Source organism: Sciurus vulgaris (genome assembly GCF_902686455.1).
Source record: "Sciurus vulgaris genome assembly, contig: HiC_scaffold_238_arrow_ctg1, whole genome shotgun sequence".
In the NCBI taxonomy this organism is placed as follows: domain Eukaryota; kingdom Metazoa; phylum Chordata; class Mammalia; order Rodentia; family Sciuridae; genus Sciurus; species Sciurus vulgaris.
The window spans coordinates 4699066-4723146 of NW_027632819.1; the positions used below are offsets into that span (position 1 = coordinate 4699066).

The following is a 24081-nucleotide window of genomic DNA, read 5'->3' on the forward strand; positions in this document are numbered from 1 at the left end:
TCTCCTACCCAGACTTCACAGAATAGGAGGAGATATGGGACAGAAAGAGTGTGATGTGTGCCAAGTCAATGATCACCCATACCATGGCATCTGACTGCATGCTGTACTGAGGTGTGCACTCAGGACACATCTCTCAGTGTGACTACTAGTACCCTCGGCTTGGTTCCTGACTCTGAAAAAAACACGGGTTGTACCAGTGCTGGATTAGTGGGTTCGGAAAGCAAATCCACTGCTGCCTGTGTTAAGATTGTTGAACAGCATGCACTCAAAGAGGCCTCGGTCCCAGCTTGTTGCATTGGAATTTGCGGGGCCTAATAGCCAGCAGCAGGACCAGATGAGCTGCCTGTCATCATGTTCGGTGCGGCCAAGTGAGCACAGCGCCACCTAGTACACTGTGTGGAATTGCGCGCTGGCAGACTTCAATGGGATCCCTTGTCCTGCCAGGATATTTGTAATGCATTGCTCTGGGGACACTAGAGAGCTTAGAGCCTGTTTCCTTTTCGCCCCGGCAACAAGGATAGAATGAATTCTTCAATAACACAAGACCCTGGCACCTGCTCCCTTCATCTTTCCTCTAATCCTCACAGCTGAGCCGCCACATGTCTTGAATAATGGTTTGTAGGGGCCAGGAGCTGAATGGTCTCTGGTTGTCATGGGAACTGTGAGGATTCTGTGTTCTGAGTCCGCTCCTCTATGACATCAGGTGGAATCTGTTGTGCATGTTTAATGTCACAGGACACACTCGTGAAAGTCCAGGTTGCCCAATGCTTTACAAAAACTCTTGGGAGGGCAATCATCTGACTTCTCCATAAGGAGCTATGAATACCCACGACTTTCACAACCCAGCTGACCAATGTCTGCTCCTTCCACTTTGATTAGAGGAGCACTCCCATGCTTGCTTCTCATGTCACAGGACAACTGGTAAACAATTGTTACATTTTTCTGAGTGGCATTGATTGCAACGAAATGAAGGAGGGATCCATATTATGACTTTAGCCACTTATTACTCTGGAATAAATTTTGAGAATAATAACTGACAACCAAACAGGGTGAAGAATGACATTGGAAGAGGACTGTTTTCTTTTTGCCACCACGCTTTGATTCTGGGACCCCAGATCATATGAGCCATCACCACATGTGTTTGCCTCTTTGTATCTCCCAACAGGTCAGGCTTAAGCACTTTTAATGAAGGAAACAGGCTTAAAATAGGAGGCAAAACTTCATCTGCCTCACACATTCTTGAGATTGTGGGCAAAGTCCAACATCTGAACTGGCTTGTGCATTATGCACTACTCTCTGCTCTTTAGAAATTTTCGTAGAATATTTCCAAATGAGAAAAAAGAAATACTTTCTAGGAAAATATCAGTTGATTTTGAATGTAATGGCTAGGGATTCATGTGTGAATGATCCCAGTACCTCCATTTGTAGTCACCGATTGAGAAACTTCTCAATCCCTCATAGTCCTGTGACTGCCAATGTTACGGGTGTACTTGGAACTCTGATATATTTTTTTGCTCATGGATCATTCAGCTTCTTCCATTATCAGCTTTAATGAAGAGGGGAATAATCGCTCCCTCAGGATACAAGGCTAGGCCTGGGTTTTTCGGGCAAAAATGTTACTTGCTTTATTGTGGTCAACAGGAATATTACGAGTTCCATTGATATTGTTTGGCTTGCTCATGATTGCTTTGCTGCATACAATTTCACAAATTATGTCTGTAGGTGATCAAAGGTTGTAACACAGAGAAGCTACTCCAGTGCTGGCCATATACCTCATCTTGTCAAGTGCCTGCCTCTCATGCTGGTGGCCCGGGTTCGAGTCCCCAGCTCTCTGGGATTGTGGAAATAAATAACAAACCATCGAACCCAACCCTCCATCGTCTCTCTTTCTTTCTCTAATGCTCTCCTCACAGTAGAAACAACACTCTACAAAGCACCAATTTCAATGCAAACCATTTCCACCAACTCTCAGCAGGCTACTGCACTCCAAGACAGCAGTGCTGCCCAGTCACCTGCACTGCTTCAGACGACTTGTACCATGAAGTCTCTCTAGTCTCCTTAGGACAGAGATCATGGGGCTCGCATGAGTATCCTTATGAGGATTCTTCTTCAGCACTTTTCTCAAATTATCATTGTGCAAAACATTTCAGAAAATTCAAAAAGGACAACCGCACTTGTACCAGGCACTCTCCAGGCTTCTTGGACACACTGCCATACTCTCTGCAAATGAAGGTGACTGCCACCCCGGAGCACTTTCCCAGTGTACCTCAAGGTCTACTGGAAAAACAAGATGTAAACCAAAAGACAGCCGCTCTTTTCCCTGGGACTTTTCTCACACATTTGCATTGTAGTGGCTTGCCTATGATTTTCTATTGAATAATATTAGGTTTTGCGGCAGAATCGATGTCTGACAGTATTGACAGATTTCAGGAGGATCACGGTGAATTTACAACCTACTCACCCAATATCATTGGAGCTCCAGTTTCAAGAGGAATGGCACAATTTTGAGACTCTTGTTAGTATTGATGGGCATCGTCAAGAAAATCAGTGCCGGGATTAGTGTTGCATATTCCAGGATCAACTCCCTTAAATTGTAGGTCATGGGGGAAGCTGTTGTGAAATTGGGGAGGCCTTTGCTTCTGGTTCTTTTTCCAGAAAAAATAGGAATCATGATTCGTATTTGTCTGTCCCTTGGGACCAAGAGAAAAGAAACAGAAATTTGCAAGGGCATTGTTGTTCCTGACAGGGGAATGAGGATCTCAATTCTAGGTTTCATGGAGAATGAGCGGTCAGTAACTTCTTCCAGAATTTTTAAAGTATGACATGGCTCAATATATGTTGCAGAGTTTGGGGATGAAAATGATCATTGGCGAGTTTCATAGGCTCAATTCTCTGAAGATATTTTCCAGCATCAACACCCTTGAGCGCATCTAGACTCCAAATATCCTTACTCTCCTCTTTTGAATATTCAGCTTGGTTCCTTTGAACAATTCTGCTTTGCGCATGCTCTATGTTCAAACCTACTCGGATGCTTTGTGAATCTGTTCTCATCATGCCGTCCACAGCTTGTTAATTCATTCCCAACGTTGGGGTCTGCTCTATCCTGGGTATAGATAGAGGACTCCTGGCAGTATACCACAGGCTCTTGTGACAGAATAGTATTTGTCTTGTCCAAAAGATGAAACATTTTGAAAATAAAGATTAGAAAGGCATTTCTGCATCATGTTCAGATTTGATGTGACCCTGGAAAAATTCCAGCAGGCTAGATTTGGGGTGCATCCTTGTAAGACAGCAGCCAAGGCGGAGTTTCCTGGCCTTTGGAGCGAGCACATCACATCTCTCCTTGCATGTCAACTTCATGCTCTCCTCCTTCCAACATGCTGAGGGAATGACTACCACGTCTCTTTTTGAGCCTCCAGTGCACCCACTCACCTTCACCTGGTACAAAGACATCCCTTGTTCCATCTGTCTCCTACCCAGACTTCACAGAATAGGAGGAGACATGTGATAGATGGAATGTGATGGGTCCCAAATCAATGATCACCCATACCATGGCAGCTCACTGCATGCTCTACTGAGATGAGTACTCAGGACACATGTCTCAGTGTGGCTGCTAGTACCCTAGGCAGGTTTCCAGACTCTGAAAAAAACCCTTGTTGTACCAGTTTTGGATTAGTGGTTTCGGAAGGCAAATCCACTTGTGCCTTTGGTAAGATTGATGAAAAGTGTGCTCTCATGGAGGACTTGGTCCCAGCTTGTTGCACTGGAATTTGAGGGGACTAATAGCCAGCAGCAAGACCAGATGAGCTGAATGTCATCAAGATCGGTGCGGCCAAGTGAGCACAGCGCCACCTAGTGGACCTGTGTGATATTGCGAGCTGGCAGTCTTCAATGGGATCCCTTGTCCTGCCTGGATAGGGGGAATTCATTACTCAGTGGACTCTATACAGTTTACAGCCTGTTTCCTTTCTGCCCGGGCAACAAGGATAGAATGAATTCTTCAATAACACAAGACCCTGGCACCCGCTCATTTCATCTCTCCTGTAACCCTCACAGCTGAGCCGCCACATGTCTTGAATGATGGTTTGAAGTGGCCAGTAGCTGGATGATCTCTGGTTGTCATGGGAAATATGAGGCCTCTGTTTTCTGAGTCCGCTCCTCTCTGACTTCAGGTTGAATCTGGTGTGCAGGTTTAATGGCACTGGAGCCACTCGTGAAAGTTCATGTTGTCCAACGCTTTACAAAAACTCTTGGGAGGGCAATCAACTGACTTCTCCTTAAGAACAATGATAACCCACGACTTTCACAACCCAGCTGACCAATGTCTGCTCCTTCCCCTTGGATTAGAGGAGTACTCCCATGTGTGCTTCTCAGGTCACAGGACAACTGGAGAAAAATTGTTAATTTTTCCTGAGTGGAAATGATTGCAATGAAATGAAGGAGGGATCCATATTATGTCTTTAGCCAATTATTTCTCTGGAATAAATTTTGAGAGTAATAACTGACAACCAAACGGGGTGAAGAACGACATTGGATGAGGACTGTTTTCTTTTTGCCACCACGCTTCGATTCTGGGACCCCAGATCAAATGAGCCATCACCACATGTATTTGCCTGTTTGTATCTCCCAACAGGTCAGGCTTAAGCACTTCTAATGAAGGAAACAGGCTTAAAATAGGAGGCAAAACTTCATCTGCCTCACACATTCTTGAGATTGTGGGCAAAATCCAGCATCTGAACTGGCTTGTGCATTGTCCACAGCTCTCTGCTCTTTAGAAATTTTCCAAGAACTGTGCTAAATGAGAAATAAAAAAAAATAATTTCTAGGAAAATATCAGATGATTTTGAAAGTAATGGCTAGGAATTCATGTATGAATGATCCCAATATCTCCATTTGTAGTCACCAATTGAGCAACTTCCCAATCCCTCATAGTTCTGCGTCTGCCACTGTTTCTGGCGTACTTGGAACTCTGATGTATTTTTTGCTCACGGATCAATCAGCTACTTCCATTATTGGCCTTAATGAAGAGGGGAATAACCTCTCCCTCAGGACACAAGGCTAGTCTTGGGTTTGACAGGCTAGAATGTTACTTGTTTGATTGTTGTCAACAGGAGAATTACAAGTTCCATTGATATTATTTGGCTTTCTCATGATTGCTTTGCTGCATACAATTTCACAAATTATTTCTGTAGGTGATCAAAGGTTTTGACTCAGACATGGTCCTCCAGTGCTGGCCATATAGCTCATCTCGTAGAGTGCCTGCCTCTCATGTTGGAGGCCCCGTTCCAGTCCCCATCCCTCTGGAATTGTGGAAATAACAAACAAAAAATCAAACACAAAACTCCATATTTTCTCTCTTTCTTTTTTCTCCTCTCCTCACAACAGAAACAACACTCTAACAGCACCAGTTTCAATGCAATCCAATTCCACCAACAACTCTCAGCAGGCTACTGGGCTCTATGAGAGAAGTGCTGCCCTGTCACCTGCACTGCTTTTGATGACTTGTTCCATGAAGTCACTCTAGTCTCCTTAGGAAACAGATCATAGTGCTCGATGAGTATCCTTATGAGGATTCTTCTTCAGCACTTTCCTCAATTTTTCGTTGTGCAACATGTTTCAGAAAATTCAAAAAGGACAACCACACTTGAACCAGGCACTCTCCAGGCTTCTTGGACACATTGCCACACTCTCTGTAAATAAAGGGAACTGCCACCCCGGGGCAGTTTCCACCTGTACATCAATGCCTACTGGAAATCCAAGATGTAAACCAAAAGACAGCCGCTCATTTCCCTGGGACTTTTCTCACACATTTGCTTTGTAGTGGCTTGCCTGTGATTTCCTATTGAATAATATATGGTTTTGGGGCAGAATGGATGTCAGCCAGTATTGACAGAATTCAGGTGGATCACAGTGCATTTACAACCTACTCACCCATTATCATTGGAGCTCCCAGTTCAAGAGGAATGGAGCTATTTTGAGACTCTCATTTGTATTGGTGGGCTACCTCAGGAAAAGCAGTGCAGGGATTAGTGTTGCATATTCCAGGATCAAATGCCTTAAATTGTAGGGGTGGGGGAAGCTGTTGTGAAAGTGGGGAGGCCTATGCTTCTGGTTCTTGTGCCAGAAAAAATAGGAATCATGATTCGTATTCGACTGTCCCTTGGGACCAAGAAGAAGAAACAGGAATTTGCAAGGGCATTGTTGTTCGTGAAAGGGGAATGAGGATCTCTATTTTAGGTTTCATGGAGAATGAGCGGCCAGTAACTACTTCCAGTATTTTTAAAGTATTTTGTGGCTCAATATATGTTGCAGATTTTGGGGTTTAAAATGATCATTCAAGACTTTCATAGGTTCAATTCTCCAAAGATATTTTCCAGCATCAACACCCTTGAGCGCTTTTGGACTCCAAATATCCTTACTCCCCTCTTTTGAATATTCAACTTTGTTCCTTTGAACAATTCCGTTTTCAGCATGCTCTATTGTCAAACCTACTCTGATCCCTTGTGAATCTGTGCTCATCATATGATCAACAGCTTGTTAACACATCCCCAACCTTGGGGTTTGCTCCACCCTGGGTCTGGATAGAGGACTCCTGGCAGTATCCCACAGGCTCTTACAACAGAATGGTATTTGTGTGGTCAAGAAAATAAAACATTTTGAGAATAAAGTTTGGAAACCCATTTCTGCATCTTGTTCAAATTTGATGTGACCCTGGAAAAATCCCAGCAGTTTAGATTCAGTGTGCATCCTTGTTGTACAGTAGCAGCCAATGAGAAGGTGCCTTGCCTTTGGAGAGAGCACATAGCAACTCTCTATGCATGTCAGATTCATGCTGTCCTCCTTCCATCATGCTGAGTGAATGACTACCTCTTCTCTACTTGAGTCTCCAGCGCACCCACTCACCTTCACCTGGAACAAGGACATCCATTGTTCCATCTGTCTCCTACCCAGACTTCACAGAATAGGAGGAGATATGCGACACAGGAAATGTGATGTGTTCCATATCAAGGATCACCTATACCATGGCCTCACACTGCATGCTCTGCCGAGGTGAGCAAGCATGACACATCTCTCAGTGTGGCTGCTAGTAACCTAGGCTAGTTTCTTGACTCTGAAAAAAACCCATTTTGTACCAGTCATGGATTAGTGGGTTCGGAAGGGAAATCCACTGGTGCCTGTGGCAAGATTTTTGAACCGCGTGCTCTCATGGAGGCCTCGGTCCCAGCATGTTGCACTGGAATTTGTGGGCGCTAATAGCCCCATCAAGACCAGGTGAGCTGCGTGTCATCAAGTTCGGTGCGGCCAAGTGAGCACAGCGCCACCTAGTGGACCTGTTTGGAATTGCGAGCTGGCAGACTTCAACGGGATCCCTTGTCCAGCCTGGAAAGGGGGAATACATTGCTCAGGGACAATATACAGCTTAGAGCCTGTTTCCTTTCCACCCAGGCAACAAGGACAGAATGAATTCTTCAATAACACAAGACCCTGTCACCTAATCTTTTCATCTCTCCTCTAACCCTCACAGCTGAGCCGCCACATGACTTGAATGATGGTTTGAAGTGGCCAGGAGCTGAATGGTCTCTGGTTGTCATGGGAACTGTGAGGCTTCTGTGTTCTGAGTCCGCTCCTCTATGAAGTCAGGTGGAATCAGGTGTGCAGGTTTAATGTCACTGGAGCAACTCATGAAAGTTCATGTTGCTACGCTTTACAAAAACTCTGGGGAGGGCAATCAACTAACTTCTCCTTAAGGAGCTAAGAAAAACAATGACTTTCACAACCCAGCTGACCAATATCTGCTCTTTCCACTTTGATTAGTGGAGTACTCCCATGTGTGCTTCTCAGATCACAGGACAACTGTTAAACAATTGTTACATTTCTCTGAGTGGAAATGATTGCAACGAAATGAAGGAGGGATCAATATATGAATGTAGCCACTTATCATTCTGGAATAAATTTTGAGTGTAAAAACTGACAACCAAACGGACTGAAGAACAACATGGGATGAGGACTGATTTCTTTTTGCCACCACGTTTTGATTCTGGGACACCAGATCATATGAGCCATCACCACATGTATTTACATGTTTGAATCTCCCAACATTTCAGACTTAAGCACTGTTAATGATGGAAACAGGCTTAGAATAGAAAGGAAAACTTCATCTGCCTCACACATTCTTGAGATTGTGGTCAAAATCCAGCATCTGCAATGTCTTGTGCATTATGCACAGCACTCTGCTCTTTAGAATTTTTCAAAGAAAAATTCCAAATATGAAATAAGAAAAAAATACTTTCTAGGAAAATATCAGTAGATTTGAATGTAATGACTAGGGCTTCATGTGTGAATGTTCCCAATATCTCCAGTTGTAGTCACCAATTGAGCAACTTCTCAATCCCTCAAAGTCCTGCATCTGTCACTGTTACCGGCGGGCCTTTGGAGTGAGCACATCACAACTCTCCTTGCATGTCAGTTTCATGCTCTCCTCCTTCCAACATGCTGAGGGAATGTCTACCTCGTCTCTTCTTGAGCCACCAGAGAAGCCACTCACCTTCACCTGGATCATGGACATCCCTTGTTCCATCTGTCTCCTATCAAAACGTCATAGGACAGGATAGGAGGAGATACGGACCAGATGGAATGTGATGGGTCCCAAATCAAAGATCACTCGAAACCATGGCATCTCACTGCATGCTCTACTGAGGTGAGCACTCAGGACACATCTCTCAATGTTGCTGCTGATCCCCTAGGCTAGTCTCCTGACTCTGAAGGAAACCCGGGTTGTACCAGTCCTGGATTAGTGGGTTTGGAAGGAAAATTCACAGGTACGTGGGCTAAGATTGTTGAACAGCGAGCTCTCAAGGAGGCCTCAATCTCAGCTTGTTCCACTGGAATTTGTGGGGGCTGATAGCCTGAATCAGGACAAGATGTTCTGCCTCTCAGAAAGTTGGGTTCAGCCAACTCAGCACAACGCCACCTAGTGGACCTGGGTGGAAGTGTGAGCTTGCCAACTTCAATAGGATCCCTTGTCCTGCCTGCATATTTGGGGAATGTATTGCCTACGGGACTCTATACAGCTTAGAGCCTGTTTCCTTGTTACCCGAGCTACAAGGACAGAACGAATTCTTCAAAAACACAAGACCTGGGAACCCACTCCCTTCATCACTCCTCTAACACTCACAGCTAATCCGCCACATATCTTGAATGATTGTGTGACGTGGCCAGGAGCTCAATTGTCACAGGTTGTCATGGGAACCGTGAGGCTTCTGTGTTCTGAGTTCTCTCCTCTATGACGTCAGGTGGAATCTAGGATACAGGTGCAATGGCACTGGAGCCACTCATGAAAGTTCATGTAGCCCAACACGTTACAACCGCTCAGGGAGTGCAATCAAACTGACTTCTCTTTCCGGACCTTTAAAACCCATGACCATTACAACCTAGCTGACCAATGCCTGCTCCTTCCTCCTTCATTAGTGGAGTAATCACAAGTGTTCCTCTCATGTCACAGGACAACGGGAATTCAATTGTTCCTTTTTTCCGAGTGGAATTGATTGCAACGAAATGAATGAGGGATCAATTTTTTGACTTTAGCCACTTATGAATCTGTAATAAATTTGGAGAGTAAAAACTGAAAACAAAACAGGGAGAAGACAGGAATTGGATGAGGAATGTTTTCTTTTTGCCACCACGTTTCGATTCTGGGACCCCAGATCATATAAGACATCCCCACATGTATTTGCCTATTTGTATCTCCCAACAATGTCTGCCTGAAGAACTTTGAGTGAGGGAAACAGGCTTAGAAAAAATGAGGCAAAACTTCATCTGGCTCACCAATTCTTGAGATTGTGGGCAAAATCCAGCATCTGAACTGGCCTGTGCATTATGCACAAGCTCTCTGCTCTTTAGAATATTTAAAAGAAAAGTTCCTAATGAGAAAAAAGAAAAAAATATTTACTAGGAAAATGGCAGTTGATTTTGAATGTAATGACTAGGAATTCATGTGTGAATGATCCCAATATCTCCATTTGTATTCACCAATGGAGCAACTTCTCAAAAACTCTTATTCTGGCCTGCCCACCTGTTCCAGAAGTCCTTGGATCCCTGATATACTTTCTGCTTACAGATCAATCAGCTACTTCCATTATCAACCTTAAGGAAGAGGGGAGTAATCCTTCCCTCAGTACACAAAACTTATCTTGGTTTTAACAGGAAAAAAGATACTTGCTGGATTGTGGTCAACAGGACAATTAAGATTTTTATAGACATTGTTTGGCTTGATCATGATTGCTTCTCTGCATAAATTTCACAAATTATCTCAGGAGGTGATCAAGGGTTGTTACTCAGAGAAGCTCTTCCAGTGCTGGCCATATAGCCCGTCTCATAGAGTGCCTGACTATCATGCTGGACGCCCAGGTTCGAGTCCCCAGCCCTGTGGGCTGGTGCAAATACCAAACAAACAAGCGAACACAACTCTCCATCATCTCTTTTTCTTTCTCTTCTTCTCTCATCACAATAGAAACAACACTCTAAATCAGCACCAATTTTAATGCAAAACAATTCCGGGAACAACACTCAGCAGGCTACTTGGCTCCAAGAGAGCAGTGCAGCCCAGTCACCTGCATTTCTTCAGAGTACTTGTTCCATGAAGTCACTCATGTCTACTTTGGACAGATATCACGGGGCTCGCATGAGTATGCTTATGAGGATAATTCTTCAGCACTTTCTTCAGCTTCTCATTTTGCAGCACGTTTCAGGATATTCAAAAACCACCACCGCACCTGTACCAGGCACTCTCCAGGCTTCTTGGACACACTGACATACTCTGCACAAATGAAGGGTGGTTCCCCTTGGAGCACGTTCCATGTGTACCTCAATGTCTACTGGAAAACCAAGATGTAAACACAAAAGAGAGCAGCTCTTTCCCCTGGGACTTCTCTCACACATTTGATTTGTAGTGGCTTGCGTGTGATTTCCTAGTGAATAATGTTAGGTTTTTGGGCAAAATCAATGTCAGCCTGTATGGATAGAATTCAGAAGGGTCGCAGTGCATTTAAAACCTACTCACCCAATATCATGGGAGATCCAGTTTCAAGAGGTACGGAGTACTTTTGTGCACTCTTGTTAATATTGCTATGCATCCTCAAGAAAACCATCACAGGGATTCGTGTGGCATGTCCCAGGATCAACTGGCTTAAATTGTAGGGCGAGGAGGAAGGTGAGTGGCTTCTCTGGTGGCTCAAGAAGAGACGAGGTAGACATTCCCTCAGCATGTTGGAAGGAGGAGAGCATGAAACTGACATGCAAGGAGAGTTGTGATGTGCTCACTCCAAAGGCCAGGCACCTCCTCCCTGGCCGCTGTCTTACAACAAGTCTGCACCCCCAAATTAGCCTTCTGGAATTTTTTCAAGGTCACATCACATCTGAACAAGATGTAATAATAACTTGCCAATCTTTATTCACAAAATGATTCGTCTTCTTCACACGAAAAATACATGACAAATACTATGTGGCAAGAGCTTGTGGGATACTGCAAGGATTCCTCTATCCAGACCCAGGATGGAGCATACACCAAGGTTGAGGATGAATTAACAGCCTGGTGATGGCAGGATGAGCACAGATTCACAGGGCATTAGAGAAGGTTTGAACGTAGACCATGCTGAAAGTGGAATTGTTCAAAGCTTCCAAGCTGAAAAGTCGAACGAGGACAGTGAATATATTTGGAGTCCAGAGCGTTTAAGGGTGTGATGCTGAAGAACCTCTTAGTGGAAGAGAACCTGTGAAACTCAGTAATGATCATGGTCAACCCAAAACTCTGCAACATATATTCAGCCATATCATGCCACTCACCTTCACCTGGATCATGGACATCCCTTGTTCCATCTGTCTCCTATCCAAACATCATAGGATAATAGGAGATACGGGACAGATGGAATGTGATGTGTCCCAAATCAATGATCACCCGAAACCATGGCATCTCACTGCATGCTCTACTGAGGTGAGCACTCAGGACACATCTCTCAATTTTGCTGCTGGTCCACTAGGCTAGTCTCCTGACTCTGAAGGAAACCCGGATTGTACCAGTCCTGGATTAGTGAGTTTGGAAGGAAAATCCATGGGAACGTGGGCTTTGATTGTTGAACAGCGAGCTCTCAAGGAGGCCTCAATCCCAGCTTGTTCCACTGGAATTTGTGGGGGCTGATAGCCTGAATCAGGACAGGATGAGCTGCCTGTCAGTAAGTTGGATTTGGCCAACTCAGCACAGCGCCACCTATTGGATCTGGGTGGAAGTGCGAGCTGGCAGACTTCAATGGGATCCCTTGTCCTGCCGGCATATTTGGGGAATTTTTGATCACGGGACTCTATACAACTTAGAGCCTGTTTCCTTGTCACCCGAGGTACAAGGATAGAACGAATTCTTCAATAACACAAGACCCTGGAACCCGCTCCCTTCATCTCTCCTCAAACACTCACAGCTAAGCCGCCACATAACTTGAATGATTGTGTGACGTGGCCAGGAGCTCCATGGTCACTGGTTCTCATGGGAACCGTGAGGCTTCTGTGTTCTGAGTCATCTCCTCTATGACGTCAGGTGGAATCTTGGATGCAGGTGCAATGGCACTGGAGCCACTCGTGAAAGTTCACGTAGCCCAACACTTTACAAACACTCAGGGAGTGCAATCACCTGACTTCTCTTTCCGGACCGTTAAAACCTATGACCTTTACAACCTAGCTGACCAATGCCTGCTCCTTCCTCCTTCATTAGTGGAGTAATCACAAGTGTTCCTCTCATGTCACAGGACAACGGGAATTCAATTATTCACTTTTTCTGAGTGGAATTGATTGCAACGAAATGAATGAGGGATCAAATTTTGACATTAGCCACTTATGAATCTGTAATAAATTTGGAGAGTAATAACTGAAAACAAAACAGGGAGAAGACAGGAATTGAATGAGGAAAGTTTTCTTTTTGCCACCACGTTTCGATTCTGGGACCCCAGATCATATTATTCATCCCCACATGTATTTGCCTATTTGTATTTCCCAACAACGTCTGGCTGAAGAACTTTGAGGGCGGGAAACAGGCTTAGAAAAAATGAGGCAAAACTTCATCTGGCTCACCAATTCTTGAGATTGTGGGCAAAATCCAGCATCTGAACTGGCCTGAGCATTATGCACAAGCTCTCTGCTCTTTAGATTATTTAAAAGAAAAGTTCCAAAGGAGAAAAAAGAAAAAAAATCCTTTCTAGGAAAATGTCAGATGTTTTTGTGAATGCAATGACTGGGGAATTCATGTGTGAATGATCCCAAAGTCTCCATGTTTCGTCACCAATGGAGCAACTTCTCAAACACTCTTAGTCTGGCCTGTCCCCCTGTTCCAGGCGTCCTTGGATCCCTGATATATTTTCTGCTCACAGATCAATCAGCTACTTCCATTATCGACCTTAAGGAAGAGGGGGATAATCCATCCCTCAGTACACAAACCTAGGCTTGTTTTTGACAGGATAAAAGATACTTGCTGGATTGTGTTCAACAGGACAATTAAGATTTCCATAGACATTTTTTGGCTTGATCATGATTGATTCGCTGCATACAATTTCACAAATTATCTCCGTAGGTGTTCAAGGGTTGTTAGTCAGAGAAGCTCTTCCGTTCCTGGCCATATAGCTCATCATGTAGAGTGCCTGATTCTCATGCTGGAGACCCAGGTTCGAGTCCCCAGCCCTGTGTGATTGTGCAAACACCAAGCGAAGGACTTCTCCATCGTATCTTTTTCTTTCTCTTCTCCTCATAATAGAAACAACACTCTAAAACAGCACCTATTTTAATGCAAAACAATTCCGCAAAAAACACTCAGCAGGCTACTTGGCTACAAGAGAGCAGTGCAGCCCATTCACCTGCATTTCTTCAGAGTACTTGTTCCATGAAGTCACTCAAGTCTCCTTAGGACAGATATCACGGGGCTCGCATGAGTATCCTCATGAGGATAATTCTTCAGCACTTTCTTCAGCTTCTCATTGTGCAGCATGTTTCAGGAAATTCAAAAATCACAACCGCACTTCTACCAGGCACTTTAGAGGCTTCTTGGACACACTGCCATACTCTCTGCAAATGAAGGGCACTTTCCCCTGGAGCACTTTCCACGTGTACCTCAATGTCTACCTGAAAACCAAGATGTAAACACAAAAGAGAGCCCCTCTTTCCCAAGGACTTCTCTCACACATATGCTTTGTAGTGGCTTGCATGTGATTTCCTAGTGAATAATGTTAGGATTTCGGGCAAAATCAAGGTCAGCCTGTATTGACAGAATTCAGAAGAATCACAGTGCATTTACAACCTACTCACCCAATATGTTGGGAACTACAGTTTTAAGAGGTATGGAGCACTTTTGTGCACTCTTGTTAATATTGCTATGCATCCTCAAGAAAAGCATCGCAGGGATTCATGTGGCACTGGCCATCACACTAATGCTCACTTACCCCTGGAAAGCTCTGCAGGTGAGTGACATTCCAGAAAGGAGTTTGACCCTCAAGCCATGCCTTTGACACTGAGGAATAGAAGGTTATGGTCTGAGTGATTTTTACTTTGGGGAGAAATAAGGCTTACCCTGATTGTGCATGTTCCCTTGAAAATGGGATAATTTGTTTCATTGCCATTTGGTCAATGGTAATTTTAGAGTTTAGGGGTCTCGAACAATCATGACACCATGTAATGCCATTTCAGTCAAGGCTGGAAAGCATGAAGAATGGTGATCCCATAAGATTATAATGTGGACTGAAAAATTCCCATTGGCTGAGTAGCATCATAGCCATTATGATATCATGGTGATATTGATGTATAAACCCATCTGCACTGAAATTGTATAAAATTATAGCTCACACAATTATGTATGTGGTACATAATAAAAATAAACCACCATGTTACTGGTTTATGTATTTACTGTACTACATTTAACGTAGAGTGTACTGTTTCTACTTATAGAAACATTTACTCTAAAGCAGACTGCCATGTTACACCAAGTAGCCTCATATGTCTCAAGTTTATTGTGGGTCTTGATTGCATCAGGAGGCCAATTGAGTGACTGGCCTAAACAATCTATGCTTTTGTAAGTACTTGTCATGTTTTCACAATAATGAAACCAACTTACAGCATATTTTTGGGAATGTATGTATTTCTGACAAGTAGAACATGATTAAATTTAGTTTCACAATGACCTTGGTCTTCTTAAGGATCAAAAAGGAAGACTGTGGATCTCTTACACAGCATTGGTTCAGATGTGGAATTTTTCAGTGATCTAGGAAACAAACAAGTATTGAGTTTCTAAGGGTTAAATGAAAGCTTGAATAATTTAGTTTCAGTTTGGGGCCTGAACTTTCTTTTTCTAAAAAATGCACTTTATGTGTACCCTAGAGTGTACAGAAACATATATACTCTAATTGAAATGGGAGTGTGTATCTAAAGGAATGAAAAAACAAGAGAATGGCAGTTTTCTGAGGCAATTTGGATTTGTGAGTCTGTAAATACAAAATAAAAAGTACTTATAATAAAGGAATCACAAGTTACTATTCTGGAACTATGGAAGAAAAAAATAAGCAAAAGTATTCAGAATGATAAGAATAGCTGAATAAAGGGAGATTATGGATAATGTGTTCTTCAACTTTAAATTCTACAAAAGAATGATTTTACAAATGATATCCGTCATATAACTATCATCCAAAAATTATTTTATGTTCTCTTACAGGAAATTAGAAGTTCAAAGGACAGTATGTCCATAGTCAAGACTATAAAATCCCAGAGGCATTTGCTGGAAAAAGAGTCTTTATAATTGTTGGGAATTCTGGAGGAGATCTGGCTGTACAGATTAGCTACACAGCCAAGCACGTTTGAGTCAATGATTTACTTTGCTTCATTCTATCTTCAGTCTTATCAAGAAGGTAGACCCAACAGCATATGGATGGCTGCACATTGGCCATCAGTACCAGTGGCAAATATGAGGTTTGGTTTCATTGCTTCAATTGGCATCATGATTGATGCTAATGGAGAGGCATGATTACTAGTTAGAGTGCCACTATTCAGTTGGCTTTATGCTAAGGAATATGTTCACTGCTTCAGACTGCACTCAGAATTCCAGTTAGGGCTGGGGCTGTAGCTCAGTGGCAAGGCCTGGCATTTGTGAGGCACTGGATTTCTTCCTTAGCACCACAGAAAAATAAATAAAACAAAGGCATACTGTCCATCTACAATTACAAAAAATTTTTTTAAAGAATCCTAGTTAGCCTCTCCCTGGCTTTGATGAAGACCAGGTATTTGCTGGAAGAGGTTATGTAAATGCAATATTGAGAGTGTGAATTGTCCATTGGCCAGAAGAAATGCCATGTTCTCATATAAAGGAAAGCACATTTTGGTAAATAAATATTTTACTTAACAGGATGGTGGGTGAGATTCCTTTTTGCCACTCAAATGGAAGAAAAAAGAAACAATCTAATCTTTCCAAAAACATATGGATATCAGCACTTACCCACTGTGCCACTTCCCCAGCCCTTTTTATATTTTATTTTGAGATAGGGTCTCACTGAGTTGATTAGGGCCTTGCTAAATTTCTGAGGCTGGTTTTGAACTCATGATCCTCCAGCCTCAACCTCTGGAGACACTGGATTATAAGCATGCACCACTGAGCCCAGCCTATTCCACAATTTTTAATGAGTCCTATAGGTGGTAAGAGCTAGTTAAGTTCAGAGGAAGGAGAGAGAATTCTCAGCCTGAAAGGTCAGTGGTGTTCTCATAGGGGAAGCCAACTTGATCTGGATCTTAAAAATGAATGGGCTGAGGACAATTTAAAAGAGGAGAACTTTTCAAGCACATTAACTTTAAACAGAAATATAGTGGTGGATCACAGTGAGATATATTCTTGGACAGTGTTTGAGAAGGAAAAGGAAGGAAATTTTTTTAAAAGATTGTACAGAACTAAAATGCCACACTAGTGAGTTTGAATGTAATCTTGAATGAATTGGGAGTGCTTTCAGATTCTGAGCCAGTATGATAAAAGTAAACAGTATTTTCCATGCCTTAGGTATTCCTCAGTACCAGGAGTGGGGTTTGAATCCTGAATCCTGTAGGGGACCATGGATATCCCTTTGATGTGGTACACTTTTCTGAATTTAAACATCTTATATCAAAGATATGTGGCCAAGCATTAACAAATATATTTTTGGAAAATGTATGAGTCAAAGATTTGATTATGAAATGTTTGGCCTGAAGCTTAAACACAGGTATGTTCTCAGGATGGGAATGGAGTTGATAATGGCTAAGATAGATACAAGATCAAAGATTGTTCACACTGGGTAAGAGTGCTATCTCTATCCATACATTAAGAAAATCCAGAGAATTTGAAATTCAATTTTTACCTTATCAACCACAGAATAAAAAGATCTGCTGGTCTAAAGGATTTCTGTAATTTATTCTCATTGGCATTAACCATTTTCTTATTCTTTCAGGTATCAATTCTTTGTATATTGTGCCCAACAACAACAAAAGGTAGTACAGGACAGTGCATCATTCATTCAGTCAACAAATATGGGGCACCTGTTGTGAGCAAGGCATTATATTGGGCATGAAATACAGAGAGAAAAGACATGATAATACAAATAATACCTTACCTTTTTTGAAGAGTTTTTAAAGGCAAACACAGTGATGAGTTTTATGTTTTATCTCATTTAACCCTTACGAATGGCCCAGGGAGTCCATACCTTTTTTGTGTCCATTTTACAGAATTAAAAAATTGAAACTAAGAGAAACTAAGTAATTTGCACAAGGAAAACATGAGTAACAAATGGAAGACTTCAGAATGGATCTTACCTTAAAAATATAAATGAGAATACAGACAACAGGATATGACAAAGAAATGCATAGGTTGCAGAGTATAAAGAATGAGGTTCTCATACAGCCAGAAGGACCATTCTGAAATTATTTCTGTATACTGACTTTAAATGATTTTTTCTAATTTCTCATTTTTGAAAATGTTCAGATCTACAGAAAAGCAGTTCAATAATAAATACATTGAACATTCATATATCTTTTACCTAGATTCACCTATCAAATATGGCCATATTTGCTTTTTCTGTTTTCCCTTTTAGAAGATAGGAAGATCCAAACAATATGTAGTATACATTCATACTTAAGTTCATTTTTTTGAAAGTAAGTCAAAATCATTAATATATACCTAAGAAAAAGGGTACTCAGTTATATACCATAATACAATTATCACATTTGGGAAATTTAACATTGATAAAATACATTATCTACAATGTTGGCATATTTAAATTTTCACAGATGTCCCAAAAATATTCTTTTCTTTTTTCTTTGGGTACTAGGGATTGAACCCAGAGTCACTTTACCAATGAGTTATATACCCAGCCCTTTGTATTTTTTGAGATAAGGTCTCACTAAGTTGCTTAAGTCCTTGCTAAATTGCCTCAGCAATTTGAAATTAATTGGTGAGATGATACTTGGATGCTGTGTTTCCCAACAACTTTTTCATTGAGTTATTTAAGTATGAATATCTTTTGTAGTTGCAAAAAAAATTGAGGTGTTATGGAATAATAAGAGGTAGGTAAATAGTGTTAGCATGTAGCATTCTAATTACAATATCTTAGAATAGCAAAAGGAGCATTATAGCCTGAGACCTGCACATAGTCTGATATATCTAGACTATATGGCAAAGGTAGATGAGTAGTCAAATATATCTCTAGGTAAGAAACATTTTTTATGCTCTGCTAAATAAAAAGTTTTGGGATTGGGTATTTAGCTCAGTGGCAGAGCACTTGCCTAGAATTTAAGCAAGTGAGTGATATAATAATAAATCTGTAATAAAAGTGTTGTAGAATGAGCACAGCTCCTGAACGGATAATATTCTTTCTAGCTTTTTATTTTCTTTTCTAAATTGAGTATCCTAAAATCATGTTTACTTGTCTTTCTATTCTAAGGCAAATTATATAGAAGGCAGATAGAAAGGGAGGCCTAAAGACAACTGTAATAGTTCAGGGGAGATAGGGAGGAAAAAAAAATATTCTGGGTAATCTTCCTTTTTAAGGGATAAAGAGCATAGACTTGGTAAGCAGATATGAGACAGTTTTGTGACTTGACCATCTATGTAAATGGTGGTACTGCTAGTGAAAGGGAATAGGTTTAGAGAGAAAAATGAAATCATGAGGTTGGATTCAGAAAATAATCTTCCAAAAGGTAAGAATCAAAGCAAATTAAATTCAACAAATCAAGGATAGTTGTAAACCATATAATATTTCTGAGGCTAGACCAGGAAGATAATGGAATGAGGACTGTCACAGCATACTGACTAAAAATTCAGAAATTAAGACTGTTTTAAAACTGAATTAAGACTTTTTTTTAAAAGACCCAAGATACTGGAAACCTGACTTACATATTTTGATACCCTCATTCCAAGCTGTCTCTAGAAAACACTACTTAATAGGTCCAAAGTATTCCAACAGAGTTTATAGAAAGCTATTTTAATAGAAATTCTAAAATACTAGGCTGTATACTATTGGTCAAGTCACTTCACTTCTCTTGACATTGGTTTCCACATCTATACAACCTAGATAATGACACCTATCCTATCTCCTTCATAGAGTTTGTGTGACTGTCAAGATAATGCATGGAAATGTAATTTCAATTCTAAATTGCTATATGAATGTAATTTATTGCACAGTTTGGGAAATAAAATTCTAAATCTACCTCTTGGGCCTTTGAAATTAGAAATGGAACTGAACAGAATATTAACAGAGAAGTTCTGCCAGACTTAATGATATGTGGACAGAAGCTATTAGCCTATGGCCTTATGATACCACAGAGTGTTAGTATTACTTAAGAAACCACATATGCATTCCTCAAATAAGACTCTTCTTCCTTCATTTCTCCAGTACTTTCCCCTTTCGGTGACTTTTGTGGTTCAGATTTTGCCCTGAAAAACTGATGTACAGTAGAACTGGTATAAAGTAGAACTTTTTCAAATTCCATCGGTAGACTGAGTGGAAACCACTGACATTATTTAACCACCTCCACCAAAGCAACAATTTACTTACATGATTTATTTCTCTCTTTCCCTTCTTTCCCTCTCTCTTGGTCACTCTCATTTCTCCTCTTCATCTTTATTGGCACTCACAGAGCTCTGAGCCAGCATCCAACAATAAATGATGATCTGCCAAATATATAATTTCTGGCTTGGTAAAAGTGAAAGGAAATGTGAAGGAATTCACAGAGACTGCTGCCATATTTGAGGATGGCTCCAGAGAGGATGACATTGATGCTGTTATCTTTGCCACAGGCTGTAGGTTTGCCTTTGCTTTTCTTGAAGTTTCCATCAAAGTGGTCAAAAACAAGATATTCCCATATCAAAAGGTCTTCCCCCAACCTAGAAATGTCAATTCTTGCTATTATTGGCTTGATTCAACCCTTAGCAGATATTATGTCCATTGCAGAGCTCCAAGGACGCTGGGCCACTCAAGAATTTAAAGGTAAGTGACTGTACAAATTGACTGCTTAATTATTTGTTTATGTTTAATTGTGTTTATGTACTTGCTTTTAAATAGCAGTATGTATGACTGAAATCTTGAGGGTTGCATAATATCTGGCATAAAGTTATTACTAGAACACTAAATAACTTTAGTCACTAAAGTTATTTAGTGACTTTAGTCACTAAAGTTATTTAGTGGCTCTAAAGTAGTAATTGATAACCATAAACTTATATTAGAGTCACCTGGGATATTTTCCAAACTTAGAGATGCTTAACCTGGTGATGCTTATTCAGTACATCTGGGTGGGACAGGCATAAGTTTTAAAAAAAATTGCTCCCCAGATGATTCCACTCATCTAAATTTTGGACAACTGGCATGTATTTGTGAAGTAAAAGAATGCTATCTTTCATTATAGAAAATGTCAAATATAGAAATGGTGTGACTTAATTTCAGGCAGCAAGTTAACACCTGGTAGGAGACTAGTCCAGAATGTAGAATATTCAACTTTCAAATCCTCACATACCTTATTTACATACCTTACTTCAGTTTTGGCTAGGAGTACTAGAAAAAAAACTTTGAGGTATGGGATAGTATGCTCAATATGAATCTGCAGAGGATAAGGCTTCTAAAAGGCATGATTAAATCTAGCATCATCAAAAAATTATTATGTCCCAGAACACATAATTGTTCTCTAAACTGATCAGACTACCACCTGAAAACATTATAAAATTGAAACTGGAATTCAATGAATAAGGAGAGAGATAAGAATGATTTAAGGAATGTGAAAACATATAATTTGAAATGGAGATGAATTTGCTGGAGAAGTTTAGGCAAAATAAGTTAAGATCTCGGGGAGATCTGAGAGTTCCCTTCAAATATTTGAAGGAATAACCTATTGAGTAGGGCAAAGAGTCAAACTAGAAACAAGGAGTGAAATCTTGAGGGTTGCATAATATCAGCTTAATATTAAAAATAAAAAAAGATAAGATATTTTCCTTTTTTTCCATATAAATGTTTTTTCTTAATTTGTTGTTTTTAGATATACATGACAGTAAGGTGTATTTTGACATATTATACATACATGGAATGCAACCCATTCCAATTTGGATACCATTCTTGTGGTTGAACATGATGTGGAGTTACACTGGTTTTTTATTCATATATAAGGCAGAGGAATGTTATGTCTAATTCATTCCACTGTCTTTCCCATTCTCATCCCTCCTCCTTTCCCTTCATTCCCCTTTGTCTAATCCAGTGAACATCCTTACTTTTCCTCCCTACCCTCCCCTGTTATGAGTTATCATCCACATATCAGAGAGTACTTTGAGCTTTTATTTCTTGGGGCTGGTTAATTTTTTTAAAATATTTTTTTGGTGTATATGGACATAATACCTTTATATTATTCATTTTTATGTGGTGTTGAGGATAAAACCCAGTACCTTAAACATGCTAACAAAGCACTCAAACATTGAGCCACAACCCTAGTCCTGATTTATTTCACTTGGCATGAAATTCTTCAGTTCCATCCATTTACTAGCAAATGCCATAATTTCATTCTTTTTTATGGCTGAATAATATTCTGTGGTGTATGTATGCCACATTTTCTTTATCTATTCATCTGTTGAAGGGCATCCAGGTTGGTTTCATAGCTTTTCTATCATGAATTGAGTGCTATAAACATTGATGTGGCTGTGTCACTGTAGTCTGCTGATTTTAAGTCCTTTGGGTATAAACCAAGGAGTGGGATAACTGGGTAAAATGGTGGTTCCATTCCCAAGTTTTCTGAGGAATCTCCATACTGCTTTCTACAGTGGTTGCACAAGTTTTCAGTCCACCAGCAATGTATGATTGAACATTTTCCCCTTCATTCTTGCAAACATTTACTGTTACTTGTATTCTTGATATATTTCTGACTGAGATGAACTCTCAGTATAGTTTTAATTGCATTTCTCTAATTACTAGAGATGTTGACCATTTTTTCATATTTTTGACCATTTGCATTTCTTCTGTGAGGTGCCTGTTTTGTTCCTTTGCCCACTTATCGATTGAGTTTTGGGGCATTTTTGGTATTAAGCTCTTTGAATTCTTTGTATATCCTTGAGATTAATGCTCTGAGGTGTAGATGTTAAAGATTTTCTACCTTTCTGAGAGCTCTTTTGATTGTTTCCTTTGCTGTGAAGAAGCTTTTTATTTGATACCATCCCATTTATTGATTCTTGATTTTACTTCTGCATTAGGAGTCTTACGGACGATGTCAGTTCCTGAGCCGACATGATAAAGATTTGGGCCTTCTTTTACTTCTAATAGGGGCAGGGTTTTTAGTCTAATACCTAGATCACCAAGACCTTTTCTTGAGAAGCCTCTGAAATTGTGAGAAAAACCAAGCATTATAGCAAAAGAATGTCACATGGCTAGATGGCCATTTGAACAGAGGTGAATGGAGGACAGTTAAGCCTCAGAATAGAGAGAAGCCAGATGACTTTGAAGTTTCTTTCTAAAGAACCTCCTTGATCCTATAATTATTATAATAAGATTTGTTATCATTACTAATATTTATTTAAAACTATTCAGTGTTTTCATTGGAATTATAGCTAACTGTTTACTAGTGAGATCCTCATGATGTCAGTGAGAAAAAAACATAGTGCCATGTAGTTAACAGGTAAAGACATATTTCCAAATGTCTGACATTTCTTATTTCCTTGCAGTTTATGCAGTAGGTCATGTACTATTTAAGAGTACTGGACCGCCAAATGCAAGTAACCCATGGTTGTCTTAATTCTAGTCATATTAAATGGACATTTTATTTAGATCAATAAGTAAGGGGAGAAAAATTTATTAACATAGGCCAAAGCATCTTAGTATGCTTGAAGCAAATGGGACTCTTATTCCATACTCATGTAACTTGTGAGTATATTGAATTAAAGATAATTTCAAATCTGTTAAGTACATTTACAAATCTGAACTGACTGCTTTGCTGGCTATCATCAGGTGAATAGCACATGCAGGTTAGACTGGCTTGGAGCATGAAAAGTCAATGTGACATTGTCAGGTAATAATATCAGCTGGCTGCTTTGTGCTTTGGTGATCACAGTGATTCGGAAGTCTGAACTTGAGTTCAATCCTAGGGTTGTTTCTATTCAGAAAAAGTGAAAATTGATTGTTGAAGTCCCCAAAATGGTGGTTTTCTGCAACTGACTATATTAGCATAACTCTCCTATCTTGGAGGAAGAGAAAGTAATTTTTTATTTAATCTTCTTATCCTTACCATGTGCTCTCCTATTTTCCTCTCCTCTTTCTTTGCCAAAACATCTAAAGTTTCTACATCCTATGCTCTCAGCCTCTCCCCTTGTTCCCCAGAGTCTCTGCATTTTAAACTCACCTCCTTACTCCTGACACTGTTCCCTTGAAAGTCATCCATGACCAGGTTCCACTCTCTCACAACTTGGCATTTTTAAACATTTTCCCTTAGAGTGCTTTCTTTCCCTTCTTTTCTGGCACTAAAGTCTTTTATTTGGACTTCTCTGCTGTCCTTCCTTTGACTTATTCTTGTCCCACCACCTTC

The 24081-nt window shown here is 40.6% G+C and overlaps 1 pseudogene across 1 annotated transcript in view; it reads left to right on the plus strand.

The window, feature by feature from the left end:
- LOC306652477 (flavin-containing monooxygenase 5-like) overlaps positions 1–23295 on the plus strand; it is a 518541-nt pseudogene extending 495246 nt beyond the window's left edge. Inside the window, exons 8-9 of the transcript XR_013766676.1 lie at positions 20170–20519; positions 23225–23295. The product of XR_013766676.1 is annotated as a flavin-containing monooxygenase 5-like (transcript). The remainder of the gene's footprint in view (positions 1–20169; positions 20520–23224) is intronic.
- The last annotated feature ends 786 nt before the right edge of the window (positions 23296–24081 follow it).